This window comes from Manis pentadactyla, chromosome 11, assembly GCF_030020395.1.
Source record: "Manis pentadactyla isolate mManPen7 chromosome 11, mManPen7.hap1, whole genome shotgun sequence".
Classification (NCBI taxonomy): Eukaryota; Metazoa; Chordata; class Mammalia; order Pholidota; family Manidae; genus Manis; species Manis pentadactyla.
The window spans coordinates 61,167,302-61,179,654 of NC_080029.1; positions in this window are offsets into that span (position 1 = coordinate 61,167,302).

Genomic DNA, 12,353 nt, shown 5'->3' on the forward strand with positions numbered 1-12,353 from the left:
CGTTCATCCCCACAATACCAGCAATCTGTGAGTAGCAAGTGAAGATATTATCTTGGTTTGGGAAGTTGTGGGATAATAGTTTCTAGCCCAGCAGTTTTATTTCAAAGAGCCTGTTCGATTTGCACGTGTAAAAACAGTCCTCCTTCTACTGAATCCCAGAGGGGCCTGACTTTAACATTACTAGCCACTCTATAGAAGTGCACAGAGGAGGAACTGTTCTAAGAAATGAGCTCTCTGAAAATGTGACAACATTCTACTGTAGCATGGTCCTTTGCTGACTATTTTTCACGTTATATTTTAGCCTTCTTAATACCAAGGGTCTTCTTAAAATGCCAAAGACACTCCTCCAAAAATATACATGAATAAGTCATTTACTTTTGCTCATAAAACTCTGCTTTTTCAAAGAGCACTGGGTTGGAGACAAGGACATTTCTATCTTTTCCCTGAGAAACACTCACTCAGAACACCATATAGTTCCCCTAATTTATTTATATGAGCGCATCATGGAGCACTGCTCCCTCCATTCTTTGAAAGACTGAAAATCTATTAAGCCTTTAAATAGCAGCATCCCAATCCCTGCTATTCTGTATACTATGTGGAAGAATATTGTGATTTTCTACTAATACTTTCCTATGATCAGGCCTATCCATTTTTAAAAGGGTGTCCATTATCTCTTTAGCTGAACATTGACTTTCCATGCTTCTATTAGTTGACTTTTACCAAAGAAAGAATTTTTTCCCCCAATCTCAGTTTTAATCATCACTACCCTGGCTCCTTTTATCACCTGCCTGGCTCTCTCATTTCTAATTGTTGCTTTCTTCCTTCTTTATTTCATTTACTTCTTTCTTGCCTTTTCTCTCCCTTTTCCCCCAGTTTGTGATTCTCCAGTACCCCATCACAAAAGGCTGACGTTTTGTGGGCATGGGGAAGAGGAGCTTATCTTCCGTTAGTGACATGTGCACTGAGCACGGTGCACTGGAAGCAAATCTTCATGGCTGCACTCTCTCTTTCTCGGCATTCAAGGCCCTTTGTGGGTACCACTTCTGGAACAGAGCCGTCCTGGAAGCTTACATGTTGCATAGGATTGGTGCCTAGATCTTTGTTACTGGGAGCAAAGGTGGTGTGAAGACTGGGACTTGTTAGGTGAGGTAACAGGCTAGGATATTGCAGAAATCAGGAGCTGAGGTTCTCATGGCTCAGACACAGACCCAGGCATTGACAACATGCTGAAATTAAAATTGAGACCAGAAGTGGTGCCAATAGGGTCAGAGATGTGTAGGAGTTGAGACTACTTAGGATCCATGGGCTTCCTAGCGCCTCCAGCAGGCAAGATAGATTGCAGTCAAGGCAAGTGTCCCACAGCTTAAGGGCCTGCCATGGAAGCTATCAGAGGAGGTCACTGATGCGCCCTTCCCAACCCTTCATTCAAGGCCAGAAATGAAACTTGCACTGGGGTGACCCACCGGGGCACAGGATTAGCCTCATGCAGGGATCGGCAGCCAGCAGGTAGGCTGCCTGTGGGACTGACACTCTTTCCGTGACATCTTCTGAAATACAAGATCCTGGGCCATGAGTCACTCACAGTAAAATTTTGCATTGTCAGCAGAGCAGAGTTTAGCATCTGCCTGAGTTCTGATCCTGAAAAATAGTTACAACTCCATCAAGGAAGTTAGAAAGGATTGATGAATTTTCACCTTATTTCTCCCCCACATTATTCCACATGTTAGGTATTAAAAGCATACCATGCTTACCAAACAAGGGAGTGATAAAGGTGATACTCACAAAAGTTGATTACAAGGACTGTACAAAAATTTGTCTAATTATTATCATTCACAAAACTAAATGCTAGTTCCTAAATTTTAAAAATTAAACGGTCACTGGATTTCAGAGATACATGTGTGATAAGAGATGAGACAGACCAAACATCTGAAAAAAATAATTCTAATTTGTGTATGATCGTGCTGTGCCTTTGTGTAATAATTTACAGTATGCAGACACCAACAGTTACAGAATTCTGTCTCTATACCACAGGAGGAAGGAACATAGCCCATTTTTATTTTAACATTCATTCTTCATCATTTCCTCAGGGTGTTTTTATTTCAGATGGTTCATTCATTTCAGAACCCACAAGTTGCCTTAGAAAAAGCGTTCACTTTGGGGTGAGGTAGAAACTCCACACTGACTCTTATGTGACTCTTTCTGGCCATGGAATGTTTAAAATGAACTCTGACGAGGGTTGAGGATTTTGTACTTTGTTGCCTTATGCTCTGTATTTCAAGGATAATACAAATATCTAAAATGTGTTTGCCATAAAGTGTGTCTTGCTACTTGCAGTGTCCTTGAATAGCACTGTGAGTGTGTCAGCAGTTTCCTAGTACCTGTAGCTGAGAAGAAACCTAATTGTGAGGTTATAGAACTTAAGTACTGACCATAGAAATAGTAAGTAATAGCAAGATAATAGTAATAGTAAGACGAGTGCAGAGTCATATTGGTAATACTGGAATTAGAACTCTCTGCTGGAAATGATCTTGTGTTTAATGAAAGATACAAACAGATCATTAAAATCCATATTTTTATTCATATTCATATTAATGTAATTCTTCTTTCAGTCATTCCCTTCCTTCTGTGAGAATCCAAGTTGCACCACTGTTGTGCCACGGCCCCCCTGACATCCTTGTTCTTCTGAACAAGAGCACTCAGGACCTAAAACAAATGGGGCACTGCTGCCATCCCGAAGAGTGGGTGTCAACTGTCATCATGTCAGACTGCCGTGAGTCCTCTGTTCTCTGGGTCAGCCACCAGCACAGTGTGGCTCTTGGATCTAGAAGTAGCTTGGAACCCTGGGTGCGTGGGAAGGCACACAGACAGGGTCTCCTCACTGGTCCCCATTGCTCACTCATTCTCAGGGAAAAGGAAATCTACATTTCCAGGAAGTCGTTTAGTCCAGAAAATAAAGAAAACAAACAGAACAAGAGCCTCAGTAAATTTGTTTATAGAGTACAGACTATTATTAAAGTCTCATCCAGCCCAGCTCATAAATGTATTTCTTGTTTAGCCAGACTGTTTCCCTCACTTCGGTCAGATTTGGAGGGTATGAAAGAAAGACTGAACTTTCACTCAGTATCTCATTATTTAGGGTGGTTCTCTTGGGACACTGGCGTTCTGTTCTGTGTGTCTCTTTGGTGGACAGTGTGTAGTTATGTTTGGCTTTGTGGGTTCAAGAGGAGTTTTTTTCTTTTCATGGGAAAATTCAGATCTTTATTGACATGAGAGAAATATTCATTCTTAGTTTTATCACCATATTTTATGTTATGGTTTCCATTTTTATTGTGTAAAATATCCTTCACTGTATGGTTTTTTCTAAGGATTAACTTTGTCCAATGTACTGAATCCTGTTTTTTTTATTGACATATAGTTGATATACAAACTTATGTTGGTTTCAAGTATACAACACAGTGGTTCAGCAGTTACCCACATTATTAAATCCTCATCCCCTCTAGTGCGGTTACTATCTGTCAACACAGGAAGATGTTACAGAATCATTGGCTATATTCTCCATGCAGTACTATCATCCCCACATCCAACTTACATTATCATTGAGAATTTTTGTGCCCCTTTGTCCCCCTCACGCTTCCCACTCACCTGCCCCAACTCCTTCCCCATAGTAACCACCAGTCACTTCTCAGTGTCTTTGAGTCTACTGATATTTTTTTCATTTTGTTTTTAAATTCCAGAAATAGGTGAAATCATATGGTATTTGTTTTTCTCTGCCTGGTTTATTTCATTTAGCCTATACTCTCTAGGTCCATCCATGTTATTGCAAATGGCAGGATTTCTTTCTTTTTTTAATGGCTGAGTAATAGTCCATTATGCTTATTTACCACATCTTCTTTATCCATTCATTTATTGATGGATACTTTGGTTGCTTCCATATCTTGGCTATTGTAAATAATATGGCAATAAACATAGGGGTTTATATATCTTTTGGAATCAGTGATTTTGTTTTCTTCTGGTAAATTTGTAGAAGTGGAATTACTGGGTTAAGTGGTATTACTGCTTTTAGTTTTTTGAGGAACCTCCATATTGCTTTCACCAGTGGCTGTACCAACTTACATTCTCACCAGCAGTGTAGGACAGTCACCTTTTCTCCAAATCCTTGCCAGCACTTGTTATTTCTTGTCATTGAATAGTTGCTATTCTGACTGGTACAAGGTCATTGTGGTTTTGATTTGCATTTCCCTGATGAATAGCGATGTAGAGCATCTTTTCATGTGCCTATTGACCATCTATATGCTTTCTTTGGAAAAATGTCTATTCAGGTCCTCCACCCACTTTTGAATTATGTCATTTTTTAATTTTTATTTTTAGGTGTTGTGTCATGAGTTCTTTATGTATTTTGGAATTACCCCTTATCAGATAAATAATTTACAAATATATTTTCCCATACTGTAGGATGCCTTTTTGTTCTGCTGATGGTGTCCTTTGCTGTACAGAGTTTTTTTAGTTTGATATAGTCTCACTTATTCATTTTTTATTTTGTTTCCCTTTCCTGAGGATGTGTGTCCAGGAAAAAATTGCTCATGTTTATGTTCAAGAAATTTTCACTTATGTTTTCTTCCAAGAGTTTTATGGTTGTATGACTTATGTTCAGGTCTTTAATCCATTTCAAGTTTACTTTTGTGTATGGAGTTAGAGAGTAATCCAGTTTCATTCTCTTGCATGTAGCTGTCCAGTTTTGCCAACACCGGTTATTGAAGAGGCTGTCTTTTCCCCATTGTATATTTATGGCTCCTTTATCAAAAACTAATTGACTATGTAGGCATGGGTTTCTATCTGGGCTCTTTATTCTGTTCCACTGATCCTATGGGCTTATTCTTGTGACAGTACCATACTATTTTGATTACTATAGCTTTGTAGTGGAGCTTGCAGTTGGGGAGTATAATCCTTCCTTCCTTCCTTCCTTCCTTCCTTCCTTCCTTCCTTTCTCTCTCTCTCTCTCTCTCTCTCTCTCTCTCTTTCTTTCTTTCTTTCTTCTTTCTCTTTCTTTTTCTTTCTTTCTTTCTTTCTCAGGATTGCTAAGGCTATATGGTGTCTTTTGAGGTTCCATATAAATTGCAGGTAAATCCTTTACTTTTTTAGGCTCATATGTTGATTCCTTATTATGAGCAAGAATGAATTGAAGATATGTACACTTTAGCCTTCTTCTCTTCCTCCCCTCTACTACCTGAATTTAAGCTGACTATATATTTTATTAGTGTTTATTCTTATATTATAAATATATTTATATTTTTATATCTCGCTTGACACACTTTAAACATCTTTTGACTCCTTGACTATGAAAGATCAGCTAACTTACACTAACTGCCCATACCTCTTCCTTCTCCTACCAACAACAGTGATTTTTATCATTTCTATATTGGTAGGAATTAAGACATGTACGTTATAGTCTGCAGTAAGGAATTCACTATTTGTTTTTTAGGTCCTGGGATTAAATGGACATAATGATCACAGCTATGACTTTTACCATGGGAAACTAAAGCTTGTTCTCTTTAACATTTTTAAGAAGCAGCTCAGGGAATGCATATCCATACATGCTTTAAAAAGTTTGTCTTCTGCCTTAATTGATGTACATTTTGTCTGGATACATAAATCCCAGTTTATTTTCTTTGAAGACTTTCTAGGTTCTGCTCTGTTGCCTTTAGGGAATTGTTAGCAGATTCTCATAAATGTCATGATACACCTATCAGTCAATTGACCCAGAAATTCCACTTCTAGATATTTACCCAAGTGAAATGAAAACATATGCCCACAAAGGACTTGGATATGAATGTTCACAGAAGCTCAATAGTGAAAGACTAATGACAACTCAAATGTATATCAGCAGGAGAATGAATGAACAAATCATGATATATTCACCCAATGGAAAATTTAGTTGGCATTTAAAAGGAATAAAACTTTGATACGCACATCAATATGGATGAATTTCACAGTTGTCATATAGATCAAAATTGGTCAAGCTTAGGCTTTGCTATCTTCCCACAGGAAAAATATTTCACTAGAAATTCAAAGACCTAGATTTTAAGCCTTAGTGTAAAACCAGCTTGTGAAACTCCAAACTTCTGGGGGGTTTTATTTTCATCATTTATAGAAAAGTTTAGATGACACTATTTTCACTTTTTGCAGTTCTAAAATCCAGAGGATGTCATTTGTAGCCCGCATGAAAGAACATTGATCAAGTCAATGTGTCAGTTATAGTATCTAATGACCTTCCAGTTTTAACACAATGGTTCATAAGCCATTGTGTAGAATTGCTACATGCCGTATAAATAAAGAATGCCAGGCTATTAGAGAATAAGATCAAGTTACACTGAACCCACCAATCTATTTCTTTATTCATTTTTTATTAATCACTTTCTCTTCTACTCTAACAATTTAGCCAATTTTTCCTTATATTTAGTTATTAATTCAACAAGTTTGTATTGAATGTCTGCCTTGGAATTGTATACAGGCCCATAAATCTGTTTTAGTATTGGTCAGGGAATTTTCTCTATTATGTCTGCCTTTTTCTCAATGAGATAAGACATATGTAAGTTTATTTACATGCTGACTTTTCTTTCCTCTAGTGAGATCTCTTTTCATAGAGGAAATTGGGACTTGTGGAGGATATAGGTCTTGGAGAAAAGAACATAATAGTAAATACCCCTAAGGATTTTATGATGTATAGGCCACACATGAAGTCCTATTTGAAGCCATAATTCAGATACAGGTATGGCTACTTAGAAGAATTCTATTTACTTTCTAAAGGAACTTTGCTTGATTCCAAAAGTATTCCATTGTGGGCCAGTGGGTCTGAAAAATCCTGGATTTTAGTGCCACTGCAGTTGTGCTCTGCAAAGCTTAGAGTCTCACTTTGTATTTCTCGCTGCTAGTCAGACTAGGGAGCTCCAGTCCCAGTGCTCTGTATTGTCAAGCTCTAGAAGTTAATCTTCACCTAAAACAACAAATAGAAACCACCATCCTAAATCTCAGGCTGCTCTAAGAGAAGTTCCTCTACTGATCAGAAGTCTTTATTCTGATCATTAGAACTGTCTTGAGGGCTATGGGGCAGCCCTCTTTATTTCTAGTAAAGACAATTTTTACATAAAATGAGAGGATCAGAGTTCTGTATTCCTAAGTTTTCAGGGCTGGCTTCCAAATCCTTTGAGAAGATTGAAAACACCCTTGATGGGAACGTCTTTCTTTGCCAGAAGTGCATCCTGTGGTGTTTAGGGACCAGCTTTGAAGCATTGGCTACAACTAGGGACCCCTTATTCCTTTCATGTGAAACTTCATCTCCTTTTGTTTGCATGTCTTGGGATAGGTTAGCTGTTTCATAAGGTAGAGGCTTCTTCTTACTCTGCTTTTCTCATTGGTCTCCACCCAGTGGCTTGTACACCACAAATAGCTATTAAACATTTGATTAACTGAAATTTCCTGCTAAACATTGTGTTTCCTGTAAATACAAAACATTTTACTTAGCATCTCAAGGATTTCTTATGAGGAAAATGAGGGAAAGATCTGTAAGTATCTTCCTGGATATGTTTGAGTAAGGATGTAGAGCTTCATGCCTGAAATAATTATTAAGCCCTCCTTGGATTTCACATATGTGTTTCCAATCTTTCACCCTCTCCCATAATCCCACCCTTTGCCCTATGACTTTGATGTTCCTTTTAATAGGAGTGGAGTATATTTCCCATCCCACTGAAGTTGTGAATTGCTTTGACCAATACACTGTGTGTAGGAATGCCATCGTGCTGATTCTGAGCGAGTCTTAAGAAACAGCTCAAAGTCTGGTTCATCTCTCTGGCACCCCTGCTCTTGCCCTGAGAACAGGCCTCAGACAATCTGCTGGTTCCAGAACCAAGAGAAAATGTGATGCAGAAGTGCCCCAGTGACCTGCAGACTGGGAACTGTGATTATATTTACTTACCGTTGTCTGTCACTGTATTTTGAGAGTGTCTTATAGCAGTGTTATTGTGACAGTAGCTAATTGAGTCAGGCAAAAAATACAAAAGACGATATTCTCTCATGATGTTCATTTGAACAGGAATCCCTCTCAAATATGATACACAGGTCAAGTGGATGAACAACCTTTTAGCATGTGATAAAGGCACTTCCACCATGGGGTTAAGTATTCATTTTTATTTAAGAGTAAAGTGTTGCATGACATCTTCTGAGAACTTCTAACAGTTTAGTTCACTCAAAAGCAGCAGACAAGGATTGTGTGTGTGTGCTTAAGGCATACACGTTCTACTGTATTTTCCCATGAAGATACAAACCACCATTGTAGATGCTACAACCACGTCCCAGAAATCTCCGTGGGTGATCCAAACTTTCCAACTGCAGGACAGACACAATCTTCCAAGAAGGCACATGCAATTGTAATGAATAAAAACCCAGCAGACTTCCCTGTATTTGGGGCACTATAGAAATATATGTGTATATGAGAGAGAAAGAGAGGGGACGGTCTGATTTTTAACAGAAAGATATACACACAGTTCAACAAAACTTAAGAAAGGGTTCTGGGGGAACACCGCTTGCAGAGGCAAAGAGGAATGTAGAACAAATAGAAAAGAAACCACTGACAGTCAACTATACACAGACAGTAAAGAACTACAAATATGATAGAAGTTACAAGTAGCTGACTCCCTACTTGTATGTATTAACACAGCCCATAAGCTCTCATTCTCTTGAGGTCAAAGGCAGGTAGCAAATTAATTTAACTGTGCAGAAGGAAAATATCTAAAGTTTCAAAATGTGCTCTGATAGCCACTTGAAAGGATAGGTGAAGGAAAGGATAAGGTAAAGCACAATAGAAGCACAAACTTAGGGTAACCTAAGAGAAGTACATTGGTGGGGAGGGAGGGATTGTGAGAAAGATATAGGATGTTTAGTCATGTTCCCATTTTAGTAAGGACTGTCATTCAGCAGAGTTCATACAGACAAGAAGACTGCAGAGTCCTTCAAGCAAGGACAAGAAAGCAAAGGTGGGCAGAGGGGAGGAGCAGGTAAGATGTAAACAGCTGTTCAAAAGCCTACTGAGAATGGAGGACAATTAAAAACAGGAGAAAAATAAAAAAATCAAAACCCCAAAATTTGTATTAATAGAAGTAATAAAAATATGAACAATTATAGAAAGTTTGATTGCTTTTTTCCCCAGAAAGAGGTTAAAATCTTGAATCTTTATGGATCATGGATGATACACTCTCCAGGAAATAACTACATTTGCATCTTTTACTGAAGCTCATTTTCCACATTATGATCTTTGAAATGCAATAAATGTTATATACAAAAGAATGTGTGTTTACACACACACACATGAATCATAAAGTACGATAATAAAATAAATACCCACAGACATACCACTCAGACCCAAGTACCAGAATGTTATCATAGTTATGCATGTATCAATGTGTGGTTCCCCTATCTCTGGTAGTAACAGTGTCCTCTACCCTCCTGGTACCAGGAGGGTACCTTCAACATAGAAGACTTATTTCCTGCTTTCAGGAGGGCAAAGGAGGGTCAGAGTGTCCTTCTTGAACTTCTGTTCCTTATTTATTTATTTACTTATTTTACTTACTTATTTTCTATGCCAGAGGATTTTTTTATTAAAGTATCATCGATACACAATCTTATGATAATTTCACATAAACAACACTGTGGTTTCAACATTCACCCATATTATCAAGTCCTCACCCCCTCCATTTCAGTCACTGTCTATCAGTGTAGTAAGATGCTATAGAGTCATTACTTGTCTCCTGCATGCTGTACTGCCTTCCCTGTGACCTACCTACAGTATGAGTGATCATTATAGTGTCCCTTAATCCCTTTCTTCCTCCCTCCCCACACACCCTCTCCTACCCCTTCCCTTTGGTAACCACCGGTCTCTTCTTGGAGTCTGTGAGTCTGCTGCTATTTTGTTCCTTAAGTTTTGCTTTGTTTTTTATACTCCACAAATGAGTGAAATCACTTGATATTTGTCTTTCTCCGCCTGGCTTATTTCACTGAGCATGATATCCTCTAGATCCATCTAGATGATTGCAAATGGTAGGATTTCTCTTCTTTTTGTGGCTGAATAATATTCCATTTGTATATGTACCACATATTCTTTATCCATTTATCTACTGATGGATGCTTAGCCCCTGCTGTTCCTTAAGTAACTCTAATTCCAAGTAATCAATATTCCAAAGTGACATATTTTGGGGTGGCATATTTTTCTCCTGTTCAGTAACAAGTATCTATAAATTAATGTCTATGGAAGTGCTTAGAAATTCTAATACATATACATACCAGCAGTAAAATGCACTGCTCTACTAAATGATCTTCTGGGTAATTTTTGGAACAGATATTCTAGTGAACTCCTTAATGCTAACTCATTATATTTTTGGTTCAATATCATTAGAAAGAACCTTATTGAAAAAAGATACTTTCAGGGTTAAGGAGCTTAGAACCCCTTATTCAGTGGAAATAGTGGTTGAAACTTCATGTCAGTGAAACTTCAAGTAGTAAATGTGAAATGCATAGGGAGCTATGTAGTAAATAGTGCTGGATACCCAAAACTACCACAATTGCACAAACTAAACAAAATTTTCTGATTTCTAAAACCTAGATATAATGCCTCACAATACTGCCCGGTTGACTATAGCACAGATTATGATTTTCAGAGCTATATTTCAGCTGGTTTTTAAAAGTAAAAATGCCCATTTCAACCCATTGTCAGGGCAGAGATTTCTCCTATTGACCTCTGTAATGCTCTTAATAGCTGTATTTGTTCCCTCCCCAACCCCTTGAAATTCCCTATAACCACTGCAAAGCCCTTATTTCACAGGCTTGCACAAGTTTTGTTATTGTTTCCAAAATGTGTTCTCTAAAAGAAAAGAATTGCTTGTTCTCTAAATTATGCTTCAGATCATCCAAGAGTGAGCTTAAATATCTTAAACTTTCCAAAAGGCAATTATAGAATACATTAAGTAATATAATCAATAAAATATCAGAAAAATCAGCTCCTGATATTATATCTGAGCTAATGTAATTTGGGAAAAAGGTCTTTATTATTTGCTTTTATGCTTTCAAAGCATTGTGGGAATTCATAAATACAGTAATTGCCTTTTAAATGGCTGTTCCATCTTGAAGGCATAGAATCTGTGATTGAGTTTTGCCAGATAACCAGCGAAAGCTGACATTGATGCTACCTTTTTTGTTTCATTTGTCAGAATGTTTTATCATTTTAGCTTTTCATTCTATATTCAGCACATAATTGAATGACATGTAGTTTAAATTGAAATCTATTTCCTTTTATGAGAACATTCATTTATTAAAGATTAAATAAAAGTTGAAGAGAGTGTTGAACATACAAATGACTTAGCTTTGACTATTTAAACATTTAAATATTGAATCATCTATATCCACCAGTAGCCAGCAATTTCCATATTCCTAAATATACAGGTATATATCTTTTAAAAAAATTAAGTGATATGGGACTTACATCAAATTTTTAGGGTTTTTTGGGGGAATAATTTTAGAGAGTAATTTAATCTCTTATTAGGTCTGCAATATTTGTGTTCAAATACATATATAAAATATTAGAAAATCTATTTCTCTCCTTTGTACTTATACCAGTACATTTTAGTTAGGTTAATGTAATATTTTCTTATTCTTTTTCTTAATTTAAAAACTGAAGTAATATTAAATTCCTTAGAGAGAAGTAATGGTACACTCTTTTCACTGGGAGTTATTAACACTTCACACTATTTGGAATCCAAGTCTATTAATCTATCTACGTTATGAATTTCCTCCTGATAACTTTGCATGGAATGCTTTTGGAGAAAATATAATTAATCATATTTAAAATAATCCAGAAAGAAATGAATGGCATTCACATAGTTGAGTAGTAGAGCAAATTGAAATTGCAGAACTTGTTATATTGCTGTGCACTCTCGGAATCCTGTGCCCTGAAATAATTTTCACATTTAGTCAAATTACTGCATATGACAGCAATAATTAAAACATGTGAATGCATCGTCTTTAATTATGCCTAATTTGTATGTTGCCTATAAACACTGTTGAGATTATCTCAACTGGGATAGAATAATACATATTCAAAGAATAGCCATAATTTCAGAAACTTTAGGCTACAATAGTGCTTGTTACAAAGACAGTGTTTACGAACAAGTGTTATTTAGAGAGGAAATGTATCGAATATCAATCAATAAGTGGGTGTCAAGAAATGTTCCGAGACCTTTTCAAGTCAAAAGCCTCATCATTATTGCTTCAATAATATTCTTATGAAGAGTAGGTAGGAAACTTTCAAATGT